At 61.3% G+C, this 25,450-nt stretch overlaps 1 protein-coding gene across 6 annotated transcripts in view; it reads left to right on the top strand.

The window, feature by feature from the left end:
* The first annotated feature begins 385 nt into the window (after positions 1-385).
* MEF2D (myocyte enhancer factor 2D) overlaps positions 386-25,450 on the top strand; it is a 79,743-nt gene continuing 54,678 nt past the window's right edge. For 4 of the 6 annotated variants that reach the window (XM_075524717.1, XM_075524716.1, XM_075524714.1 and 1 more), the window contains exon 1: positions 386-541. The gene's annotated coding sequence lies outside the window, so the exon portion shown is untranslated. Of the gene's footprint in view, positions 542-940; positions 1,074-25,450 lie in introns of those variants that run through there. The other 2 variants (XM_075524712.1, XM_075524710.1) reach the window with 2 other exon arrangements.

The raw sequence follows: 25,450 nt of genomic DNA, 5'->3' as shown, positions 1-25,450 counted from the left end.
GCGCCAAGGCCAGCCCCGGGGTTCAGGGCCGGGACCCTCGAAGCCCACCGACCCCACTGCCCTGCGCTTCGTGTCCCCCCCCTCCCTACGGGACCTCCGGGCAAAACCCACCTTACCCCCAGCACCCCGGGCCAGCAGCTCCGACACGGGGGACGGGGGGACGGGGGGCCCACACCTCCCCATCCCGCTGCCGCGGGGAAGCACCGACACGAGTGGGGCCGCGCGGTCGGCAGGACGGGACGGGACCGGGGGGGGGTCGCGGGTCCCCCCCCCCAGCCCCCCCCCAGCCCCCCCCCGGCCCCCCCGGCCCCCCCGGCTCTCCGCCCCCCCCAGCCCCCGGCTCCCCCCCCCGGCCCCGGCTCTGCCCCCGGCCCCGCTCCGCTTCCTCCGCGCCGCCGCGGCCATTGGCTGCCCGCGCCGCCGCCCGCGCCCTGCGCCGCGCCGCGTCCTGACGCTGGGCTGGGCCGGCCCCGGCGATGGTCGCTCCCCGCCGGCTCCGCCGCAGCCCCGGGAGGCGGCTGGGCTCCGCTCCGCGCTAGAGGTGGGTCCCCATCCTTCTCTCGCGTTTTTATTTATATTTTTTTTTAACGTTGGGTCGTGGGGTTTTTTTGTTTTGTTGTTGTGTTCCCCCCCCCCTCCCCCCAATCCTTATTTTTTTTAAAATTCTTTTTTATTTTTTTTAACGTCTTTGCCGTTCTGGCGTTACTTCCGAGAACGGCGCCCTCCCCACCCCTCCGCCCCGGGCCGTGCCGCCCGCCTTTGGGAGGGCGAGGAGCTCCGTCTGTGTGTGTTTGGAGGGGGGGACGGGACCCCTTTGGTAGCCGCCCCCCCCCCCCCCCCCCCCGGGTTGCTGCGCGGTGCCGCCCCGAGGCGGCGGGGATGGGCGGCGGAGCGCGGCCGGAGCGCGGAGCGCGCAGCCGGCGGGGGCGGAGAGCACATCCTTCCCCCCGCCACCCCCCTTCCCCCCCGCTGCCGCTTCAAAACAAACCGTCACCAAAATGGTGCAGAGGTGAAGGAGGGAGAGGGAGGAAGGGGAAGAAGTGTCGCCTCGGCCTGGGCGCTGCGGGGGACAGGTGAGAGGGGCGGGATGGGGGGGGGGGGTCGGGGGGGATGCGGGTGCTGGGTGCGACGCAAGGGGAAGGGTCCCTCTGCCCGCTGGGTGCTGCTGGTGGGGTGGGGGCGGGCACTGGGGGGTGCTCACCCCGCTCTGGGGCAGCGCCGGAGGGGCTGCATCCCCGCGGGCCCCCCGCGGTGACAGTCCCCGAGCCCGGCCGTGCCACCGTGGCCACCCCGGAGCAGGACCCAGAGCGGCCTGGAGGGACCGAGCGAGAAGTGGGGCCCAGCAGCTTTCGGGGGGTGGGGGGGGTGCCCTCCCCGGTGGGCCACGGGGCGATGATAAGAGTGCTGTGGGGGGAACCGCCGGCGGAGGAGGCCACCGGCGAGGCTTGGGGTGCTGGTGGGGGGCTGTGGTTTGAGTGGCAAGAGCAGCTTTTTGGGCGAGCTGGCGGTAAATCGAGTCGTGGAGCTTCAATGACTTGGCCGGGTGCCGGCACCGGAGCTGACAGCTGTGATTGTTTGCTCCTCCGGGCCGGTGGCGGCGGGGGCACAACGCTGCGGCTGCCATTTGACAGCGACCGGAGTGAGGTGCCGTGGTGGGGGACAAAGCCCCCCGTACCGCTGCCGCGGCCTCCCCGGGACGGTGAGCGTTGCCTCGGCTTGGCGGTACGAGGCGGCGAGGGGCTGCGCGATGCTGGAGGAAGGGATGCGGTGGACGGGGCGTCCCGGCATCTGGGTGCTGTTCAGCATCTGTAACGCCTGTTTGCCGGCGGCTTATCTCCTTCCCAACAGCTCGCCCCCTTGGCTTTGTTGTCGGCTTTTAATTTTTCATTTATTTTCTCCCCCCCCCCCCCGCCCCGCGAGCAGCACACACCCAGCGAGACACGCGCGTGTGCACGCACACACGCACGGCTCTTTGCACCCCGGGAGCCCCGTGGCACCCCACAGCTCTGCACCGCCACGAGCTGGGGTGTCGTCCATCCCCCGTCCGTCCCCCCCCTTGTCCTCCCCGGCTGTCGGGAGCTGCCACACGGTTTTGGCCGGCGACCCCCCTCCCCACCGGCAGGCAGGGGTCCGGGCAGGGAGGCAGACACCGGTAAGCGGAGCACGGCTGGTGCGAATTCCCCCAGCGCCGCCTCCCTTCGGCACACTGCCTCCGCCTGCCCCCCCCTCCCCGGGGAAGGCCTGATCCTGCCCCTCCAAAGCCTCTTCTCCTCCAGTGCGTGGCCCCACGTGGATTTTCGGGTCGGTGTTGCTCCGCCAAGGTCGGTGCTCTTAAACCACTCTCCCAGGACAGCCAGCCCGAAACCTTGCTGCCGACGGGGACGGGGGCCGTGCCGGACTTGGCGTGCCGGGGACGCTGCGGCAGCCGCGTCCCCTCATCCAGGCGAGGGGCTGTGGATTTTGGGTGTAGGTAAGGTTTATTCTGGGTATTTTCTTCCCTTCCCTGGGTCGATTCGGTGCTGGTGGCCCCGGCCTGGGGAGCGCTGGGGCTGCCCGTGTCCCTTGGGAGCTCCAAGCGAGCTGCCTGCCCTGCCCTCGGGATTGCTGCCCGTGGGCTCCTGAAGGTCACGGACCTCTGGACGGGCCTCATGGCTTCTCCTTTCCTCCCCCCCGGCCCTTGCCCTTCAGCCCCTGCAGTTGTCGTGGCTTTGCCAGGCTGAGGCATCCACACTTGTGCTTGGCTCGGAGCAGGTGGCCGATGTCCCCGGAGCGGCGGGGGCCGCTGCTCGGGTTTCGCCGGTGCTGCCAGCGCGGTGGAAAAGCGCCGTCGCCTCCGCCACGGCAGGGATTTAACGTGCTCGTGTTGAAGGGGCATTAGCTCGCGCGTCTGGTGGCTCGGCGCTTCCACTCCTGCCCCGGCTCCCTCCCGGCACAAACCGGTGCGGGGGCTCCTCGTGCCGGGCGGTCACGTTCCCACGTGTGCTTGGTCCTGCTGAGGGGCTCTGGGGACCTTGGGAAGTGCCGCTGTTGTCAGCGTGTGACCTTGGGCAAGTCCCTTTGCTTCCCTACGCTTCGGTGTTGCTCTCAGGAGGGAGGGGTGATGTTTAATGTGTTTTATCCCCCCCCCCTCCTCGCTGGTGTGGGGCTCTCGGCCCCGCTTGGGAAGTGCAACGGCGGAGCTGGAAAGGGCTGTTGCTATTTTATCCTGTCCCCGAGCGGGCAGGGTGGAGGCACGGACGATGCCGGAGTTGCCCAGGCTGCCAAGTGAAACAAGTGGGGTCTGATTCTCATTTAACGCCGCAGCCCTTTACTGCGACTCTGGCAACGTAAAGGAGCCTAAATATGGTCATAAACCACATCCACTCCGAGGTCCCTCCGTGCTGCCAGGGCAGCCTAACGGCGGCTTTGTGCAAAGGAGAACAAAGCCGAAAGTGTCGGACGAAAAGTAGGGGAGCGGGACCCAGCTGCCGCGGTGCTGGCGCGTGCCGGGAGCCGCCGCTGGCAGCTGCCTGGCAGGGAGGTGTCGATGCCGGTGCAGGCCCCAGCTCGCGGAGGAAGGATGAAAGCGAGGGTGGGGGGTGATGCCGCCCGGCTCATCCCGAAGGACCAGGAGAGCTTTGACCAGAAGGGGAAGGGCTCAGTTAGGGGCTCTGCCACTGTGACCCCGAGCGAGTCATTTAAACCTACAAAAGCATCAGCGGTGAGGGGCAGAAATTGCTCTTCCCTCTTTTTTCCAAGCCGGAGCGCTTCCCGGGCTCGGGTCGGCGTCGCTCAGAGCGCGCCGGGAGGGACCCGCCACGGGATGCTGCTTGGCGTCCCCCCGCCGCGATGGATTGCAGGGCCGTGGTCGTCTTGCGGTGGCTCGTTTGAGAACGGAGGGGAAAGGGGGAGAGGGATGCGTGTCGTTGGCATTGCCCCCGCTTCGCCGGGCCGCCGCCGCCCCGCCGGGTGCCCCTGGCCAGCCCAGTGCCGGCGGAGATGCCGTGCAGAGCCACGGCAGCGCGAGCCGGCCCTGGCCAGGCGGTGCCCGAGGCTTGGGAAGCGAGCAGGCAGCATCCCGTTAAATCCTGTTAATACCCGGGAGCGCTCACGGAGGTGGCCCGAGCGGGGCCGTGGCGAGGTAGCGCGGGCAGCGGCAGGGGCTGCCGTGCAGACGCCGTGCCGGACTTCCCCATCTGCAACCGGAGCTAAAAATATCCCCTCTGCCTCGCCCTGTAGCCGTCCCATCTGCTCGGAGGGCGAGCTCCTCGGGCCAGGGACTCTTTCTTATTTTTATAGCTATTTTGGCAGTTCCTAGAGGCTGAGCCGTCCGGAGTTCAGAGGTGACTCTATTGCAAATGACAGTCCTGCCCCCGGGAAGGTACGGCTCTGCCGCTGAGCCAGATGCGGCGAGCAAAAAGCAAGTGAGTCAGAGCAGGGGCAGGGAGGAGGAGGAGGAGGAGGAGGGTTGGGGAGGGAGGGGAGGCGCAGAAACCCGCGGCCGTGCTGGGTGCCGGGTGCCGCGGGGTGGGTGCCGGGTGCCCCCAGCCGCGCTCGCCCTCCCGGTGACGGCAGGACTATGGGACGCCTCAGCCCCTCGCCTCCCCGAGACGGTATTTATAACTTTACCATCCGATGCGCCTCGCAGGGTTGGTTTTTTTTTTTTTTTAAATTATTATTTTTCTTTCCTTTTTTCCTCTAATTAGAGAAGCTTTCAATAAAAAGCTGAAATTTGTTAATCATTTTGTTTGATCAGAGCTTAGGCAGTGCCGGAAGACCTCTAGGTTTTTCCCTCTGCCTTGTTTGAGCAGCAGTTTGCTTTTGCTTTCAAGATGGATCTAGCCGTCTGCCTGCCAGCAGCTCTACCTCCACAGATCTGTCGCTTTTCATCTCGCGCTCCGGTTTGGTTTGCTTGCGGTTTTTCTTTAATTTTCCCTTTTCCCTCGCTCCTGGTGTCTCCTTGCTGTAGCTCCCTACTGCTTGAGAAACGGACAAGGGCTTGCGTCCTTTAAAAAATTAAAAAAAAAAAAAAAAGTGCCCACGTGGAGCGAGGGCTTGTTAAATACGCGGGAAATCAATTCCGAGGGATTTATTTTGGGGGGGGGGTGTGGACTGTACGTTTGCTTTCTCTTAAATGGTGGCTAAAAAGATGGGGGGAGCGGGGCCTCCGAGCTGCACGGGGAGAGTTTTTTGGGGAAGCTCGGCCCGTTTTTGCGTGGTTCGTGCGGAGGCTGGGGGGATGCAGTTGCTGCTCCCCAATTCCCCGGCTGCTCTCTCCCGAGCTATAGGTGAGCCTCTTCCCCTATGTAAAAGCGGGGTGGTAGGTACGGATGAGACGAGGCGCATGCGATGGTGTCGGGGCTCCTCGCTGCCAGGGTCCGTGTCGCCTCGAGGGGTCCGTGTCACCTGGAGGGGTCCGGTCGTGGTGAGATGTCCTGGCTGCGGTTGAGTGCTGGGATGCCGGAGCAGGCGCCGGGGTCCGTTCCCGATGCCGGGTGCTGCCACGGCGCCCAGTCGGGCTTTTAACAGCTTCGTGCCGCTCCAGTCTCCGCGTGAACGGGCAAGCCGTGCCGCTGCTCCCCCGCCTGCCGAAAGCGAAGCCCGAATAGGCGGGAGCGGTGTCGGGGCGAGTGCCTTGGTGCGTGTGGTGAGGACGAGCTCGTAGGGCAGGATGATGCCCGCACCGGGATGTGTCAGGCTCCGGCCACCACCCAGGAGCCACCGCGGTGTCCCGTCGCGAAGCAGCCGGACCGGACCACGCCGGGGCCGCACGTTTCACTCCGTGCCGAGCAGGACACGTATTATTTCACAACGTGCAATTAGCCGTTGGTTTTCCTGGAGCCGGCGCACGGCCGTGCCCGGTGGCCGTGCGTGGAGGGGCTCAGCAAGCACCCGCGTTCCCGACTCTCCTTGATTTAATTGAACAGCGCTAATTGAAATCCAGAAGAGGGGAGCCGAGTCCTCGCCTTCCGTGCTGACATCGCCCTGACGCCCGGGTCCTGCCGGCGCAAACGTCTCAAGGTCAAAGCCGTGCCACGGTGCTTTGGGCTGCTGCCGGGCATGAGCCGGCGCGGGGTTGAAGCGCTTCCACCTCCTGCCTTGAGTCAGCGTTGTTTTGGGGTTGGAAAGGTGGTAATTAAATGACCTATTTCTGGGCAGGGAGGAAGAGGAGGAGGAGGAATCGTTTCTCTTTCCAGAACTTCAAACAGCTTCCAGCAGGCGTCCGGCGCAAACCCAAAACCGCTTCCAGGAGGAGGTGCCTCCGATGGCCCCCCGGCCGGGACACTCGGGGCGCGGGTGGGGGACCGGGTGCTGCGGGGCAGGGCGACCACCCGCCGCAGCGCTGCTGCCGCGTCCCCCTTCTCTTGGAAGGAGGCAGGGCAAAGCTGCGGGCTCCCAAATTTTTTTCATTTTTCTTTTTTTTTTTTTTTGCCCAGCCCAAAGAAATAGGAAAGGAGGCAGCACCCGGCCGGGGGGCCGGGTCCCCGACCCGAGCCCACCCTGGGGCTGCGAAGGGGTCACCTCTTGTAGGCTCAGCTAGGAAAATAGCAAAGGGATTCCTCCTCCTCCCGCAATAGGGGGGATTATTTGCATCGCCCGCGAGGCCGGATCCTGCACCCCGCGGCAGGGTGCTGGGGGCTGTGGGCAGGGCGTTACCTGCCCGGGAGGATGCCCTGGAGCTTGCGGGGTAGAAGGTGCTATCGATGGATATAAGCAGTGGTTATAAATAGATAATAGGTTGAAAGTTTTCATCTTCCTTCGTAAATGAAAGTGCCTTTTGGAACAACGTGACTTTTCTCCATCCTTTTGGAAAGCATCTTTTTTTTTTTTTTTTTTTCCTTCATATTTTTAAGATGAAATTTTTTTTTGTTTGTTTTAAAAAGAGAATTTTTCCTTTCCAATTATTGGAAGACTTCAGGGAAAAATTGCTAGGCGCCGCAGAAACAAATACCCAGGAACACATCCCATGTCGTGCAGGTGGGGAAAATATGTGGGGTCAGATTTTTTTGGTTTGGTTTTCCTCAAAAAAGAAATTGAGAGTGGAAAACGTTCACGGCGTCAGTGACGGTTTTCTATCAAAGCGGTCAAAATTTTGGGGGCTGAAAAAACGGCGTTTGCTTAAAACCTGCTGCGTCAAGCTTAAAAAAAAAAAAAAAAAATTAAATAAATTAAATACATTGGACGAAGGACTTCTGTTTAGTGAAAAACTGGCAACGTTTCTGGGTTTCTGTCTGGAATTTTTTCGGTTGTAAAACCTGAAATCCTCCCCCACCCCAAGCAGTAACCTCGAGACACGGTGCCGTAGCAGGAGTTTCCACTGACAGGGAAGAAAAAAAATTAAAAAAAAAAAAAAAGTGGACGAGTTATTTTGACCGGCCAGACCTTTTTTTTTCACCGGTGCAGCCCCCGAGACCCTCCTGTCCCACAGCCCCGGGCCGCGGTGGTCTGCGCCGAGAGCGTCTTCTCCTGGGAGCGGGAGACGAAACAGCGCGATGAGGGGCTGCGGTGGGGAATGGCCAGGATCGGGCCCCAGGCCTGGCTGCTCCTGGTCCGCGGTGGCACCCGTGGGAGAGGACCTTCTGCAAAGCTCGGGGATGCGGAAGAAATGAGTGGGTTTTTTACCGATCTTGAGGTGGGCCGGAGGTGTTTGCGTAACCATAGGTGGGGTCCGAGCTGTCGTGCGTTGTCTAAATACCGTGACAAATGTCCCCGTGGAGCTGGTACCTGCGGGATTCCTGCCGGCGTGCGAGCGAGCTTTCAGCCTTGGGAGGAACAACCCGTCTTGCCTGAATGCGAGCGGTTGGGGACCGCGGCTGTCCCCGGGGTGCGGTGTCCTGCGGCACCCGCAGTATCTCCGGGCTCTGCGTCACCTTGTCCGGAAGGGGACCCTGGTGCCGCTCGACCGGACGAGGGGTTGGAGCGGCTGAAAAACCTGCGGCTTGTTAAAAACGCGGCGTTGCCGGAGCCCGGCTCTGCCAGCCGGCACCGTCTCCCTGCCAGGCGGCGCGGGGGGAAATTTTGCCGTTTAAAATTGTGCCGAAGGGAGCTTTGACTTTGGCAGCATCCGCTGGCCGAGGCACCCGCACCGTCGGGTGCGGAGCCCGGCGTGCGGCACTCAGACCGGCTGAGAACTTGCTGGAAAAACTGTGGGGGAAAGCAAAGCATTTGCGTGCGGCACCGAGTGTCTCCTCCGGAGCTGACGCCACTGGGAAGGTCATGGCGGCGGCGAGGAGGTGCCTCCCGGTGCGGTTATCCCTGGGCGTAAACCGCGTGCGTCCTGGAGATGTGGTTTAAGAAAACCCTGCGATAGCAGCAAATTTATTTCGGTAACTGGGAACCGGCATGGAAGAGTTGGGTGAAGGCAGGGCTTGCTTGGGCGGGGGCTCGGGGCAGTTTTCAGCCTGGTTTTCCGGTGAGGAGCAGCGCTTGGGATCGCGCGGGCAGCGTGTGCGTGCCGGGCTCTCCTCCGAGCGCGTGGACCGGCGTGCGGGCTCCTGGGAAGGGCTCGGGGTCGGGGTGCAGCAGGAGCCAGGCTGCTCTCCAGCCTCTTCTCTCGGGTGATGCTTTCCCAGAGAGCTCGACGTGCCGCTGGACATCTTGCTCTGCGTGGCTTACGAGGATTCGGTGCCCCGTCTCCTGGGTTTCGGGCGCAGGGATCAATCACGGATCCATCCCCAACCTTCCCTGACTCGGCACGGCCGTCCTTCCCACGCGCCGGCAACGAGCCGCCGGGAAAACTAGCACCTCTCGACTCGCTCGTTCAAAAATATCTCCGGCCCCGCGCAGATGCCGCTGCCAAGATGGGGAGCGGAGCCGGCGCTACCTCTTTGCAGAAATCTGTCGCCTCGCTCGGCGGTGGGGAGGTTGGGAGCCGCGTAGCGCCGAGCCCCATCGCTTTCTAAAATAGAAGCAGAACAAATGGTTGGAGCAGGATGCCGGTGCCGAAGGCAGCCAAGCCTCTTCCCGCGGCAGCTGGTGGCTGGTATGCTGCTTCTTGCTCCCTCCATCAATCCTCTCCCCGGAGCTGGCGTTTTATCGCAGGGGGAGAGGCGAGCATCTGTCTTTTTGGGGTGGCGTTGGGCGCACCGGTGTTTTTTGGGGATCGGTATGATCCCCCTTTGCCGTTTGGTATGGTTGAGCTTTAATCGAGCTGTGGGCGTGGCGGGGCAAAAGGGGTTTCGGTAGCAGCGCGGTGCCATGGCGGTGTGCGCCGGTGCGAGATAAGGAGGAGACGGGGAGTTGGGTGGCACTGGTTCGCGAAGGGACTTTGTCACAAAACAATGACGTAGGTGCCGGGGTTGAGCCTCGGGCACGGCACGGCAGCAGGTTGCTGACCCGGCGCGTTGGATGGGTGAGCGCGGAGCTGCTGTATCTTCTGCCTGCTCCCGCGGGACGGGGAGGGTCCCGGCGACGTGAGGTCCCGGGTGCTCCCGGGATCCCCGGGTGCCGTGGGAGCTGCCTTCAGGCCGACCTCTCCCTCCTCCTCCGAAGGAGCGCGGCTGGGGCAAGGCTCACCGCGCCCGGCTGAGCCGCAGCGCCGCGCTGCGCCCTGCCAAGGGTCAGGTTCCTTGCCTCCCCGCTCCCCCGCCGACGCTGCTCCCGAGGCGGGACGAAGCCGCGTGTCCTTGCTCCGGCCGGCTGCTGGCACCCAGGAGAGGAAACGGTGAGACCGACTCTGGTTGCAAATCAAGAGAGTTTGGAAAAAACCTGTTAATTGCCCTCCGATCTTTGAGGTTTAAGGCCAGACGCGAGCGTGTGCTTTAGCAAGCAGAATTTCACGCCTGCCTTGGTGCCGGAGAGGGTTGCTCCAGCTGGACAAGATGTAAGTGGGAAGGTCGGGAAGAGGCTTCCCGTAAGGGAAGATGTTCTTGCCTTGTCCTTTCCAGCGGAGAGGACCAGCCACCGCGAGCTCAGCATCCGCTCGGGTGACCTTCAACGCCTTCTGCTTGGCGAGGGAGGAAGGCTGCTTTGCATGCCTTCTCCCCGCGATGCTACACATGTACTGAGCAAACGGGGTCTTTTTGTTAAGCAAATGCAGCTTTGTTTTTAGCTTCTCAAAGATAAATACCTTTGAGGCTAAATATGGAGCTCAGAGCTAAAAACAACCCTGATGGCTCAAGGGCTGACAGGTCGCACGCTAAGGCTGGTGGTTTGGGGCTTTGGCTCCCCTTTGGGGACTGAAACAAAATGCTCTGAGTTTTTGGTTTGGGTTTTGGTGTGTTTTTTTTTTTTTTTTTTTTTTTTTCCCTGAGGTTATACAAGCTTTTCTGAAGGCCTGGTCCCAGCCTGGTAGAGACGGGACGTTTGCACCGAGGAGCGTTGCAAGCCCCAGCGTGGGGTCCCCCGGCTGGTGTGCAGCACCCGCTGCCCCACGCCTGGATTTCCCATTTTTGCAATGATGCGCTGTGATTTTTTTTTTTTTTTTTTTCCCCCCCAAGCATTTATGGGCTCGGGAGACCCTTTTGTCCCAGCATCACGCCGCCCTCCGAGGATCCCCGCTTTAAGCTGCCTTTCTGAGCTGTGTCCAGGCACCGTGGCTCCGGCGTGGGACCGATGGCGATTTCCACGTGCCTCCCGATGCCGGCCACCCGGGTTTTGCCGTCGGAGTCTTTCTCACGTGTCTCAGAGAGAGAAGGCGAGGGGTGCAGGCTGCACGGCTGGAGCGGCGCTGGATGCTGTGCCAGGTGCCGTGCACCGGACCGGAGCGCCCTTTTCTCACCTCCCTGCTTGCAGCCGCACGCTGGAAGGGCACGTGGGCGAAGGTGGCATGGGGCGAGGTGTCCCCCGGGGCTTTCTGGCTTCCTTTGGGACCCCGTGAGCCCGCTGGCAGCCCGTCTCCCTCGTGGTGGGAGTCATGGGCCATTGGGCCGTGTTTAGGCAGAGGTGTTTGTGTACGATCTTATTTTTATTTGCGCGTCTTTCGGAAATTTTTCGTCACGGCGGGTGCCGGTTCGGTGCCTGGCGGTGGGGCGGGAAGGGGTGCGGGGGGGTGGGATGGAAACGCTGTTAGAACTCATTTAGCTTCTGCTCGTGCAATTTTCTTATTCCTGTGCTGCAGGAGATCTTGAGGCTCCTGGGATTTGGGGGGGTTGAAGCCCTCGGGGCTCCGGCTCGGATCCTGGTTCGTCCCTCCTGTGGGGTCCCAGGTCACCTTCCAGGCTGCAAACTCGCTGACACCAGTGCAGGGGCTCTTCGGGGCCGAACCACGATAGCGTGATGCTCAGAGCACCCAGAGGTATCTCATGGTCTTGCAAAAACGTGGAGCGGCGGTGGGTTTTTCTCCCGTCGGGAGCCGGGCAGGAGCTCGGGGACTCCCGCATCCCGTTGGCGATGGGATGCGGGCAGAGCAAGGTGGGAAAGAAAGGTGGTGGAAAATAAAGGTAAAAAAGGGCCGGGCGGCTTTTTTGGAGCTGCTTCTTTGCAAAGTTGATTGGTTTTGCCACCAGCCGGGTGCTGAGCCGTGATGGGCAGAGCTAAGGCCGCCCCGAAATAGGGCGTTCCTGCTCGGGGCTGCCTCGGGTACTTGCGAGGGCCGCCGGGGAGTTTGGGACTTGTCACCTTGTCCCGGCAGGGTGGCAGGCTGGGTCGGCCGAAAGCCGGCGGGGTCTGGAACATCCGCGCCCAGGGAAGCCGCTGCCCGAAGAGCGGCCGGGAGCCGGTAGCCTGGCCCGGGGACAGGACCCGACCCCCGTCCCCGGCATCTCTTCGGCTGCAGGTCAGCCCCGCTCCTCCAGCGTCTGCTCGTGAAGCCAAGGTGCCACCTTGGTTGTTTCTTTCTTTTTTTTAAAAAATTCTTTTTCCCTAAATACGTTACCGGTGCAGCTCGTCCATATTTCAACCTTCTCCTCCCTCCTGTTCTCGCGCTGAAGTCTATAATGCTGAAATTATAGCATCGCCCTCGTCGCCATGGCAACGCGCAGGGATGTATTTAAAAAAAAAAAAAAAAAAGGACTAGAAGCCCTCCAAGGATTATGACTTCAGTGAGGGATCAGGCTGGAGGGGAATCTGGGTCACGGCTGGAGCAGGCTTTTCTTCCAGCCTGTCTTTGGTAATTCCCCTTACTGCGACCGGAGGGGATGCGGCCGGGCAGGGCAGAGCCGCCGTTAGCACCCATGGGTGCTCCCCAGGGTGGGTCCGTCTGCCCCGGGAGGTGCTGCGCTCCCTGTATAGGAGATCACTCGGCGCCTGCGTGCGCCCCAGGAAAGAGCATCCTCTGCGAGCTCGGTATTCCCACCCAAAATCCAGGCTTTTTAACCAAAAGTCTTTTCTATTACAAAGTGTGCGGTGCCTGCAGGAATGCCAGAGCCACGCCACCCCCCCGCTTTGTGCATTGCAAGTTTTCTCTCTCAACCCCCAAAATAAACAGGACTCTTTTTTTTTTTTTTCCTAATTTTTTTCTCCTCTTCTTCTTTTTTTTTTTTTTTTTTTTTCCTCCCTTTTTCCACACCCCCAGAGCCGCTGTTGCTGGTGGCAGGGAGCCCAGACTCCGTAGGAACTCAGAAATGCTGCAGATCCAAGCCCCGGCTGCCCTCTTGGTTTCGCAATCCTTTGGAGGGGGAGAGAGAGAAGGAATAAAATGGGAGGGGATTTTTTTTTTTTTTTCTTTATTAGAGATTTATAGACTTTCCCACCAGTAGGGACAAGGAGCCGGAGCCGAGCGGCCAATTTTCTACAGTAAGTTTCCAACGCTGCTCCTCTCCGGCCTCTGCGAAACCCTCTGCAGCCTCGCCTACGGTGGGTTGGGTTGGTTTAATTTTTGGAAAACCATCGGTGATGCTGGCGGGGGGGGCGGCGGGGCGAGGGCTGCCAGCACGGGGGGAGCAGCGGTGCTGCTCGGTGTGCCGGCACCTCCCACGGCAGCGGTGGTGGGTTAGGTGATGCCAATGGCCGGGAAAACTCAGCTCAGGTGGGGTTTTATTGAGCCGTTAAAGCCTTTTTTCTACCCGTGTTTCGGGGTGAACCCTTCGGCGTGGGCTTCCCGGCGATGCCGCGACCATCGCTCGCGGCTGCGGTCCCTCCGGCTTGCCGTGCTCGGTGCTGCCGGGGTGCCTTCGCTGCCGTCTTCATTCCCCCTCTGCCATTTGGCGTCTCAGGGTTTGTGGTCCATTTATTTTTAGGTAATTGCAGCGTCCGAGCTCTGAAGTCGCCGGTCGGTAATGCGCAGCCGGACAAGGGAGGTTTTTGTTCGCCGGTGTATTTTAAGCAGCTGGTTTTTTACAGGCGAGAGCTCCTCGCGCCGGCGTGGAGGGGTCCGGCCGATGCCGTGGCCGGCTCCTGTCCCCGCTGATGCCGCCTTACCTGCGCCCGGTGCCGTGCAAGGGGCAGGGTGCGAGGGTTTGGCTCCCCGGCCCCGCTCCGCATCCTCGCGCAGGATCCGGCCCTCTGCCAGCGCTCCCGCTGCGGGGAAAAATCCTCCCTCCTAGAGCTGCGCCTGGATGAGATCTGAGTCCTGGCAGCTCTGGTCCAAATGTCCAGTGATTAATGGGGTTAAACTGGTGCCCCTAGTGAGGTTTTTTTTTTTTTATTTTGCATCTGGTTTTCTCAAGACTTTTTAAGGGGGGGGGGGGCTGCGTCGCGCTGGGATCTGATTAGATAAGGGAGAGCTGCCTGTGAACAAAATTCCTACCGGATAATTATTTATACCTCCATGTGCGTCACTAGTAAACATCTGGATCCGCTCCAAACATCTTCATTCGATTTGTTTTGTAGCCTCTCGACAGGGAGGTTTGTCAGATCCCCTCCCCACCGCCCTTTGGTCGCGTGGCTTCGGACGGCTCGGCTGAAATGAGGGGTGGGCTTGGAGCGTGGTCGCCCTGCTGCCCGCGGGACGAGCCCGTCCCCGCCGGCGAACGCGCTGCCTGCTCAGCGCCAGCCTCGCTTGCCCCTTCGCCCCTGGGCGTTACCCGTCTTGGGGCTGGGTTAGTAAATTCCCAGCTCCTGGATTCCCGTGATGGGGTGAGAGTCACGTTGCCCTTTCTCGGGAGGAGAAAGTTGCTGGTGTTTGTGGTTGCAGGGAAAATACAAGTAGCCAAAAAAACCCAAAAAGCAACCCCAGATGTGTTGCTTTCTATTTTAAAACATCGTTTGATTTGGGGGCGAACCAGACTCCTGACCTTTCGGAGTGCGTGGGGCTGGCAGTCGTGCCGAGCTCTTCGAGGCCAGGGCTGACTTCTTGTTCTGTTTGTGCAGAGCCAAGAAATTAATATTAATAACTTTCCCTGAATGGGAGTTGAGTACCTGCTTCCCTGGGGCTCCTTGGAAGGCTCCGGCTCGGGCGGATAACATCAACAGTCATTATGAACGGGACCGAGAGCATCGCTCCCCGCGCCGCGCAGCTGGGATGCAGATGGGAAGGGACTGGTGTGGGAGGGGAGAGATGAAGGAAGCCTCTGGCTCGCTTTTAAAGTGCCTGGGGTAGGGCTTTCAGGCGCCATGAGCGGGGTTTTTTGTCTTCCTCCCTCCTTTTTGCAGCCCCGACCCCTCTTTGCACGACCGCGGTGCAAAAACCACCCCGAGTCGCCGGAGCCGGCGGCGAACGCCAGCTCCCTCCGTGTTGGCAGGGGCTGAAATCCGGGTCTCACCTCTGCCGGGCTGTCAAAAAAAATTAATAAATAAAAAAGTTTCAGCGCTGCACCCAGCCTTAATCTCTTTAAACTGTATTTCGCTAATCCTTCATTAGGATCTCATTGTGAGCTTGTTATCCCGTTAGGGCTTAGAGCCGCGCGTGGCGGCATCGCCCGCAGAGCCGGGGCGGGAAGGGGCCGCGTCGTCCCCGCCGGCGCCACGTGCTCTGCCGGGACGTGCCAGCAGCGCCGGGTGCCCGGCTGAGGTGGGCTCCGCTCTGCGGGGATGGGTGCCCGCTGCTCCGTCCCGTTCCCACCGGTTTTGGCCGCTCGAAGAGAAGCGGGTGACAGCAGGAGCGGGTGCTGGGCGCCTGCGGTCCCGGTGTCTTTGGTGTGGACCGCGGGGACATCGTTTCTGTTTGTCTTCCCCTCCATCGCTGGACGTGCCCATCTGGGGTGTCGGTGCCAGGGAGGGGGGGTGTAATGTAAAATAGAGCTGGTTTTTGTTTGCGTTGAGGCTAGGTCTTCCTTAGGAGCATTTCTGAGTGCCGCCGCTGCAGTGGACCCGGGTGCCAAGGGCGAGGTTTTAGCTGGGGTTGTCCGGCGAGCTCGCGGGAGGTGACCCTGAACAGCGTGCCGGGAGGAGGGCGAGCTCGGGGTGCGCTTAAACCCCTTCCCGCTGCCGCAGGAGCCTTAAAAAGGGCATCGGTTGGACCCGGCGTGCTGCGGGCGGATTCCTTCCCTTAGCGAGCGGCCGCTTTCCCGCTGCGAGGCTGGAGCTGGTGCCCTGCCGCTCCGTGCCGCCGGCTCCCCCGGCCTGTCCCGGCGCAGCCATGTTTCCCTTCGCAGCACCCAGTTTTTGCATCCTTCCCCCGTAGGCAGGGACCTTCTTGGGGCGACTGGGTGATGGCAACAGCTCTGCGGCACCCAGGGGGCTGGGATACCTGCAAGCCCCGTTTTTTGGAAGCTGCTTTGGGGGAGGAGAGCGGCCTCGCACGAGTCTAAAGCCGGAGAGGTGGAAGGTCTGTCTCACCGGATAATTGAGCGGGGCTGAGCACGCTTGCCTTGCAGGCTGTGATCTGCAAGACATCAGGAGATGGTCTGCAGAGTGATTGCAAAAAGCAAAACAAAAACCGCACACCCACACATTCCCACATGCGCAAGCAAACAAGGAAGCAAGCATACGCGGGGATAAGCGAGCAGCCGGAGTTGAGACTCAATTTTATTTGGTGGAAAATGAAAACCATTGCGGCAAGCGAGAGGGTTCCTGGCCTGTTTTCCCCCCCTTCAAAAAAAAAAATTAGGTGGGGTTTTTATCTCCCCTGGTTTTTGTTTTGGCGTAGAAAAATGTGGCTCTGGAGAGGAGCTCGGTGGCTAAAAAAATTGCTGCTTGTTTTAGTGCTTTCCTGTCCAGCCTCCTCTTTGCTAGAAGGTCTTGGAAGGCGACGTATGTTAACGTGTCCTCGCGCGCTTCTACGTGCCAGATACGGGGGGTCAGGAGAAGGGAGGTGACTCCTCTGACATTGCCCAGCGAACGCGAATGAACCAGGCTCTAAAATTGCACGTGCCTTGCTCCAGAGCCTTTGCTGGCGTTTAAAGTTTAATGCACGTTTAATTTGCCTTCAGGTTGCGGAGCGTCTCTGCAGGTCACGTTTTTTGGCAGCTGCCGGGGCGCGAGGGCACGGTGAGGGGCTTGCGGCATCGCTTGGCTGTAGGAGACGGGGGTCTCTGCAGGGAAGCCTAAACCCTCAGATTCCCGGCGTAGGACTGAGTGCCTTTGGTTCTTGCTGCGTTTCTTTCTGCGGCCGGTGTGGTGCTCGTGCCGGTGCTCGGCCTCTGCCGGAGCGGCAGCTGGTCCCGCTCCCCCCGTGGGGCTTCCCTTCTGTACCAGAGCACGTAGGAATTGGGGAGCGGCGCGAGCCGTGATTCGCGCTGGCTTTTATCCTTCCGGAAAAGGGGAATCGTGATGTCCAGGAACGCCGGGTCCCTGGGCTTCGCTCTCCTTGCCTCGGGTTCCGCAGCCCTTTGGGGTGCTCCCACCGGGGGGCTCAGCCGGGGCCGTGCCGCCCCGCTCCCCGGCGCTGGGAAGGTAGAGCTTTTCCAAACGCTTCTCTCCCCTTTTCCTGTGCCTATAATTAGCCCTGGCTCCCCGCCACCATATACTGTACGATCCTGGAAAGAGGTCATGGCTTTGGTGAAATTCTTGGGAACGGAGCTGCCTTTGCAGCTGGGAAAGCGGTGCAATTTCCAAGCAGATAAGAAATAGGGCAAACGCAACTCTTTTCCCTGCTGTAATTTATGGGCTCTGGGCATGGCATCTGACGGCCTCCTCCCCGCTCCGGCTCTCCTCTTGCTTGGGGGAATGGCTGAGTCTGGATCGGCAAAGAGAGTCGAACCGGCTCCTGCCTCCGCCGTGCTGCCGGACGCTGCCCCGGCGGCGGGGGGCAAGGCGAGCCCCGTCTTCTCCTGGGCTCCTGGGGCTTGTTTTCCCCTTCTGTTGCATCCCATCCAAGGTCTTGCCCTCCAAGACAGGAAACAAACCCCATTCCTGGGTGTTGGTGGTGCTTTCCACTTCTAAAACTTCCCATTTTTATGAATTTCCCGGGAGCGGGGCTCCCTTTGCAGCAGGAAAAGCATCATCTCGACGATCTTAAAGGTCTTTTCCAACCTAAATGATTCTGTGGTTCTATGATCTGCAGCCGGGTGAGGAATAGGACCCCGCTTTTCTCCCAAGAAGAGGCAAAGCAAACGGGAGCAGAGGGGTCTGCTGGGGCCGGGGAGGGTTTTCCTGCCTCTCAACCCTCCCGTGCAAACTGGTGAAAAAACTCAAAGTGAAAAGAATATTTTTAAAATAGAAAACTCCCCTCTTCATAAAAGAGAGACAGAAATACAGCAAAATCCCCTGTTAGAAAGTTTCCCTCCCAAAGCTCTGCTATTGTTTCTCTACCCCTGTACGGTAATTCTGAGAAAAAGTCAGGATAAAGACGACCAAAAAGGACAGGAATGGAGAGCAAGGGCTCAAGCTGCCGTCCCGGCCAGGACTCCGCACGTGCTGTATCCCCCCGGCAGCATCCCGCCGCCGAGCCAATCTTCCCTTTCCAATGGAGGGATTAGCTAAAAAAAAAAAAAAATCACGAGATTAAAAAGCAAAACACTTTCCATTTGTTTTAATTGGCTCCTAGGCCGGGGAGCTGCTTCTCTTCCCTCCCTTTTAAATCTGAACGCTGTGATTTTCGCTTTAAATTACAGGACTGCAGGGCTGGGGTTTGAAGGGGAAAAAGCACCGAAGATGCTGAGGTCCACGGTGCCGCTGCCACGTCCCCTTTTGCAGCACCAAGAGTTTTCCCGGCGATTGCAAGACTTGACAACTGCCTTTTTTTTGCATTTGTCGCTGCTGGCGTGTCCATACAGGGGGTTGCATTTGGGATTTGGGATTTTTCCAAGGGTCATCGGGGCGAATCCGTCAGAGGGAGGTGCTGGGAGACGATGCTCGCACTGGCCACGGAGGTTTCGTTGCCCAACGGGGGACCGAGTCATTCGGGGAGCGGCAAGGCAGTTTCCTACGGATTCGTGCCGCTCGGTTGACTGGTTAACCAAATTACACAGAGATCTTCTTTTTTTTTTCTCTGTAGGTGCCTATAAAATCCCCCTTCTGCTTTCCCCTCGCAGCGGCGTACGTGGGGGGTGGTGTAGGAGTTGCTGACGACGGCACCGAATGTGCGAGTGTTTCTCTGCACCTCACAGGAGAGAAATATTTTAATCGGGTTTTTTTTGTTGTTTTTTTAAAAAAAAAAAAGTGGATCTGAAGTTTGGGGGGTAGGTGCCCTCCCCACGGAGATTCGCCGAGGATGCAAGGCGTTTTGGGGCTTGAACCTGTAGATTTGGGTAACCCCTGGGATGATTTTATTCTCCGGCTTGGGGTTTATCCCCGCTGGGTTTTCGGAGGCTGCCGGGTGGCAGAGGCTCGCTCCATCGGGATGCGGCTCCCGCTTTTCCGGATGCAACCCTGGCTTTGCAGCCGGTGCGGAGCCGCGCTCTGCCGCCGGATCAGTGCTTTGCCTTTTGGCCCAAAGAGTTTGCGCACGAGGGGTCGGGGTTTGCACGCCGGCTCGGGGGCGAACCCCCTTTTTTGCTTTTGGGGGACGAGCAGCCCCGGCTCCCGCTCGAGTCGCGGCCGCGCCGGCTGGTTTTCCAGCCCCTTGCAGGGGTTTGGTCTGGAAGCGATGGTGGGTGCTGGTGTCGGTGGCTGTCACCGGCGGGCTGAGTGCTGGGGAAGTGAGGCAAGGAGGGGTTGTTGGAAGGTGCTGGGTTGGCAGCAGCAGCCCTGGCCGTGGCCGGCTTAGCTCAGGACACACAGAAGGGTCTGTAGCACAACCCAGAATTAAATGCAAATCTCCCAGGCATCCCATGTTCGACCACAAAGCCGTCTCTCCCTCCGCACAAGGAGGGCCTTTTTCTTTCTTGTTTGCAAGTCGACCTTATAAGCAGGTTTAAAAAAAGCTTTCAGCTTCCAGCCAGGGCCACGGAGCTGGGCTGGGATTTTCCGGCACGGTGGCTGTCCCCATTCCTCGGGGCGGGGGACAGCAGCGAGGGGCACGCGGAGGTTTGTCTGATCCCCTTCCTAGCGAGTGCCCACCTCCTCCCTCTGCGTTTGCAACCGTGTTTGCAGGAGGTTTTGGGGGGCCGGCCGGCAGCCCCTCTCCCCTTCCCCAGCCCACCCCGGGAAAGCCCTCTGCCACCCCAGCGCGTCACCTCATCGCAGCCGGGAGGTGACTTAGGACCTGCCACTGTTTGTCAGAGCGGGGAGACGGATGGCTTGGAGGTTTTGGACTTGGGTGAACGTGTTTGTTTGGTTTCCATGGGGAGAGGAGAGGCCGAGCCGCCGGCGGCAAGCCCGAGCTGCCCGGGGAGGCTGCGGCGATGCAAAACGTCCCCGGGGCCGGCGGCTGCTGACTCAGGCGACAGCAGAGCTCAGCGGTGAGGGGCCCGGGCTTTGCTCTTAATTATTATGATTTTCTCCCGTCCTCCCTCCCGCCCAGCTCTGGCACACGCTGGCGCGCAGCCCCGGCTCGCCACACCTCACCCGGTGGCCCTGGAGTTTGGACCTACCGCGCAGAGCCAGGGCTGGGGCTGTGCCGGCCGGCCGGCCTTGACGCCGGCGGGCGCGTGTGCACCCAGCCGGGCGGGGTTCCTGGGCTCAGGGTGGGGGCAAGTGCTGCATCAGCCTGGGCAACCTCCTTTGGGGCCCTTGGGGACCTGCCCCAAGGGGGGGTCATTCCCAAATAGGGGGGGCGAGGGGAGCCGGCACCCGCTCGTTGGGAGCCTGCGTGCTTTGCCGTTGCCAGGCACGCACGCGGCAACTCCTGGCCCCATCCGTGAGCCCTTCGCGTGGGACCACGTCCTTGCCGTAAACGTGCGAGCCCTGCTTGGCACGGGGCCACGGCAGAGGCCAGGCTGGCGCAGACGCGTGCCCAAGCGTGCCGATGCGTGCGCGGGTGCGTGCCCCGGCGCGCTGGGATGGCGTTGCGGATGGGGTCCCTTCCGACATCACCCCCCTGGACCTTGCACCCGCCGCCTCTGCCAGGGCCCACCCCTGGACCTGCCGCCCTCCAGAGACATCGGCGGGTGCCGATGCGGGGTCGAAGAACCAAACTTGGTGTTGATTTTCCTCCGGCTCCGCTCTTGTCATCCGCGGGCGGTTGCGTTGGTCAGCGGCCGTGGAGTGTTGGTGATAAATTGCCGGTGGTTGTTGGCGTGCGTGCCGGCGGGATTTGCATCCCCCCGTGCCTTGCGTGGGGTTTTCCGTGGATGTGAAGCAGCTGCAAAACAGTAGCAGAGGATCCGTCCCTGCTGTGCTACGGAAAGGAGAGCGTGGCTTGAAGGATGAGTGAGAATCGGATCCGTGGCGTTTGGGGAGAGCCAGCGGCGGACAGGAGGCGTTGGTGGGGGGAGTCAGGAGAGCTTAGGGGGAGCCGGGGGGGGCAAAATGGCTGATGGTGCCTTCGCTGCTTTACTTCTGCCTTGGAAATGCTGGCAGGAGCTGGAATTGCAAATCCGGAGTAGCTGTCGCTGCCGCTGTAAAGCCTCCTGCAGCCCTGGAGCAGCGCTGGGGCCTTTCATGCCGTGCCCCGGCGGGGCGAGTACCGGGGGCCGTGAGCAGGGTGGGGGCACCCGCAGCCCCTCTTGGCACCTCTGGGGTGGGTTTGCACATCCTGCCGTGCAGTTGGATAAAATTAGTTAAGGAAAGCAAGCACAATCAAACGTGGCGGCGGCCGGTTGTACCCGTACCCGTACCCCGCTCACCTGCCCGCTGCCCGGCGCAGCACCTGCAGAGCCACTGCTGTCTCTATAGGGGACTGCTGTCTCTATAGGGGAAGGTGCAGATCCCTGCGGCCGGGTTAGCTGGTACCGTCGGGCCCCGGGGCCGGTGCCGGTGCCAGCAGGTGGCAATGTGGCCCGAAGCGTTGCCTCTGTCACGGAGGCGAGGGCAAGAGCTGGGTGCTTGGGGTATGGCGTACCCACATCTTGGCATCCCTGGGCTCTCGTGGGAGCCCCCACGATGTCCTTGGGTGTTTTGGGGTTGTTTTAGGCTCGGGGTCCTTTTGGTGGGTGAGCAGGGTGGGACAAGGAGGGAGGCGAGGGGCTTGCTCAGGGGGAGGTAATCAGGATTTGGGCAGGGTGACGTTCGTGTTTCCAGCTCTGCTCTTTGCTTCCCCTCTCTGTGCCTCAGTTTCCCTGCTCTGGGAGGAGCGGGCAGCGCGGCGAGGCAGTAGGACCACCCCGTGCGGGCAGTCACGGTCCTGCCGATCGGCACTCGGCCCACGCGCGGGGACATCCCGCGGCAGCGGCAGCCCCTGGACGGGCTCTCGGAGCGGGGACGTGCAAACCGGAGCCTGCCCAGGTGTAGGCACCCGCACGCCGAGGGGTATTTCTGCTCCTGCCAGATGTGCTGGGTGCAAGGAGATGGGTGGCCCAGCTGTGCAGAGAGGGCAGAAGCAGGGTGGGTGCTACGAGCCAGCGGAGACCCCTGCGTCCGTCCCTCATCCCATGCTTCCCCTGGTCCCCCCACTGTCCCTTGGTCACCGGTGTGGCACGGTGCGTGGCTTTGCTCTGAAACCCACGCCGGTCCCCAGCCCTCCTGCGCCGCCCGCCCGCCCCCGCCTGCCCGCGTCCATACAGCTGGAGGTTTCGGTTCTGCATCTCCGCCACCCAAGGGGGAACTCAGCCGGCGAGAGCGAAACTCGGTGGCTCCAACGGTCGCACACGCGCACTGCCCCCCCCCCCCCCCCGGCACCCGCTCCGCGTCCCCCAAGTCCTGGCAGGGCCAGCGGCCGCTGTCGCAACACCTGCGGCGGCGGCTGTGCCGCGCGCTCGGCCGCCGTGACCTTTCCTGGAGCACGGCTTGGTGGGGACGGAGAGCGGCCACCCGGCGCCTGTCCAGGGGCTGGATTTGGGCAGGGGGCCCGTGCTGGGACCCTTCGTGGGGGCAAAGCCTCCGCAAGGTGACCTGGAGGAGCGGGGAAGTGAGCCCCCCGTGATTCCCACCCTGCCTCGAGCTGGGGGCACCTTCAACCCGTCCCTGTGCAGGGGTTGGAGGAGCACCGGCGGTGGCAGTCGCACCTTCTGCACGGCGTGGATGTGTCCTCGGCACGGCTGGCTTGTGCCATCGCTCTTGTGCCATCGCTCATCCCTGCACCGTCGTGCCGGGCAGCCGAGCATCTCGTGCTGCTGGGGGTGGATTTCTCCCTCCTGGCTCTCGCCCGCCTTCCTCCCGTCTCCCTTTCTGCGGCCCCTGTTGCCGTGCCAGCGATGTGACTTGGGTGCAGGATCTGGCACGCTGGGCAGGTGGGAGCCGCGGTTTCCACGCTCCTGCCTGGAGCGGGATCTCTCCCAGTTTGTCCCTTCCCACCTCTTGGTGACGAGCCAGAGGAAACCCAAACGTAAAAGACTCATCAGGCCTAATTAAGCCCTGGGGGTATTCCCAGTGGCTGGTGCAAGCTGGAGGCCAGGCCGTGGCTGAGATGCTTTAGTTCTGTGGGCTGGAGAAATGGAGAAAGTCCTTTTTTTTCTCTTTCTTTTCTTTTTTTTTTTTTTTTTTTTTTTAGTGAATGCTAGGGGCTGATCCTTGCTGTCACCTGGACCCCCCCGAGACAGACGTAGCAGAGCCCCAGGAACTGGGGTCTGGGGTCGCCCCGGTTTGGGGTGGGGGTCTGCGAGTGCCTGGCAGAGGAGCGGCGAGCCGGGTCGGGAGCCCATGGGGGGAAGTTAGGGTTTGGCATCCAAATGTTTGCGGCCCTGAGCCCGTTGCTAGAGGAAACATGAAAAAAGGGGAAGGAGAGATTGCGGTCGGCTGCTCTTCCCTTCCGCAATCTGCGCCTCCCTCTTGGCCCCTTCGGCCCCGCTTCAGCCCGGAGGAGCCCCAGAGCAGACGATTTCTCCCCGTCCATCTCCCCTTCTCCCCTCGGCTTTCCCCCTGGGGTGCTCGGACGTCCCCGTGGCAGCGGCCCCGCGGGATACCCCGGGGACGCCGGCACCCCGAGCCGAGCCGAGCCGAGCCAGCCGCAGCGAGGCTTTCCTTCGCTGAGGCAGCGAGGCGAGCTCACGCTGGCGGCTTAATTGGCTGGTGATTGATCTAATAACGGGGCTGGGAGCTCGTTTGAGCGATTTAGCGTCTTCCAGCCTTCTGCGCACGGCGAGGATGGGTTTTGCCGGAGACCCTTCCTCCGCCGGCTCAAGGGGATTATTTATTTGGGGGTATTACATGTATATATGATGTAGCCAGGGGTGTGTATATATATATATATGGGGTTGTATATATTTGGGGGGATATATATATATGAGGGAATATATATTTGGGGGTTTTTATATCTATATATGGGAATAGATATATATTGGGGGGTATTAGCAAAGACTGGCTGTGGTACAGGGGCTGCCGAGCGTAAGCTGAGCCGATAGCCAAGGTCGTCACCGGGAGCCATCCCCGCGTCCTCCGGGATCTTTCCGGGCAGGTTGGGGCGGCTCCACCAGCCACCCGCTGCCTTTGCACGGCAGGTTGCATCAGCACCAACCTGACTACATCAGTTAAAAAACGAGGGGTCCCAGGAGGTCCCCCCCCCCCCCCACATCAGGGAGGTTTTCCTGCTGCTCTCAGGCCAGATCCTGCCCCGAGGCGTTTTGGTTTGTCGCTGGGCGAAACCGAAGCTTCGGGTTTCAAACAGGAACAATTTTATCGTCTGCTCAGCATTTTTGTCTGAAAGCTGGACAAAAAGTTTGTCTTCTCTTTCCCCCTTTTCCTCCCCTCCTTTTTTTCACTTAGAAAGGGGAATTCACTTGCCTCTCCCGCCTCCATCCCTCCCCTACGTGATGGGTTTTTTTCCCCAGCTTATAAATAACAGAGCATTTTGAAAACATGATACTTTTCCCCTTTCCTGGGCAGCATTTCTCTCTTTAAAACAAAAAGGCTTCAAACGTAGACGGTGCTATGGGGATGAGATCTGGGGGCTGCGCAGGGTCCCTTGGGGCTGCCGGTGGCATGGCCCAGCCCCAACCTTTCACCCAGTCCTGGTCTCACCGTGCCGCAGCGGGTCGGACGGTGACCTTTCGAAATACCCCAGAATCCAGAGTTTCTGGAAGCCGTGCCAGGGCGCTCGCCCACCGGGGCACAGGATGTGCGTGGATGGACACGGGGAGCCGGCAGCGCCGGCGGGTGGGGGCTTTGCTCCTTTGCACCAGCTCAAAATGCTGCAAAATGGGGAACTGGGGGTTCACTGGGATTTACTGGTGCTGGATGTACCACCGGATCCGAAGGGCAGCGGCTTCTGCGGCTTGGCTGGGGCGTGAAGCAACCCCGGAGCCCTGGGGCTGGAGAGGATCGGGCCCTTGAGCTCACGTTTGTGTGCACCGGGGGCTCTGGGCCGTCTCCCCGTGTGTGCCGATCTCCCCCGTCGTAGGGGCTGATCCAGAGCCGGGTGCCGCCGGGTTGCACCCCTGCACTGGGTCAGGATCAGGCCCTTGCAGGGGAGCGCGTGGGCTCTGTCAGAGCCGCCTGCCAGGCTAAATAGCCTGAGACCGATCCTGGCCCCCCCAGGGTTTCCCACCGTGCCGCGGTGAGGGGGGAGCTCGTCTGTTGGAGTGGCTCGACAAAGGCGTTGCCATTAGTCGTCGTGATCTGGGGACCGTGACACGGCCGAGGGCTGCGTGGAGTCGGGTGTTGTCCGACGGTCATCGTCGTAACGGCCCGGGTGGCTCTGGGAGCCGGGGCTGTGGGCTACTGCGAATAACCGGCCACGGGTATTTTTGCTGTCGGTGCTAGGGTCCGTGTAAGCGGCGCCTGGCGTGGCTGTGCCGGCTGTCCCGTGGCAGCGACGTGAGGACTGGCACCGTGGGCACGCGGCTCTGGGTTCAGGTGGGCTGCGAGCGGGGATCCTGCGGCCTGCGGGGATGCTCCTGGCTCGTCTACCGGTGTCCCCCACGGCGGGGGGACAACTCCGTGTACGGACATATGAGGTCTTGCTTGGCCGTGTGTCCCCCGTTGCATCGCACTGGGATGGTGGAGCTGGCCCCGAGCCCCCCGGGGCAGGCGGGGGTTCGGCTGCCCGGAGCAGAGCCAGCCCCGGGCACGAACCGGAGCCACGCGTTCGCACGTCCTCCACCCAGCCCGCGGTCCCCAGTCCCCACGCCGGGGCAGTGGCAGGGAGCGTGGGTGCTCTTGCCACCAGCCCTGCAAGGTGCTGCGATGCTGAGACCAGCAAGAACTGCTCGTACACTGAGTGGGGGGGTTCAGGAGCCCCTCGAGAGACCCTTCGCGTTAAACACCGGGGACGGCATCCGTGGCTTGGGTGCCAACCTCACGCAGCCCCTTGGTGCAAGGGTGGTCTCGCTCACGCTAACGTCTCCATCCCTCGGAG

The sequence above is a fragment of the Mycteria americana genome, chromosome 25 (assembly GCF_035582795.1).
Source record: "Mycteria americana isolate JAX WOST 10 ecotype Jacksonville Zoo and Gardens chromosome 25, USCA_MyAme_1.0, whole genome shotgun sequence".
Classification (NCBI taxonomy): Eukaryota; Metazoa; Chordata; class Aves; order Ciconiiformes; family Ciconiidae; genus Mycteria; species Mycteria americana.
Note: the sequence above shows the minus strand (reverse complement) of the source record. Positions and strands in the feature narration are given on the sequence as shown.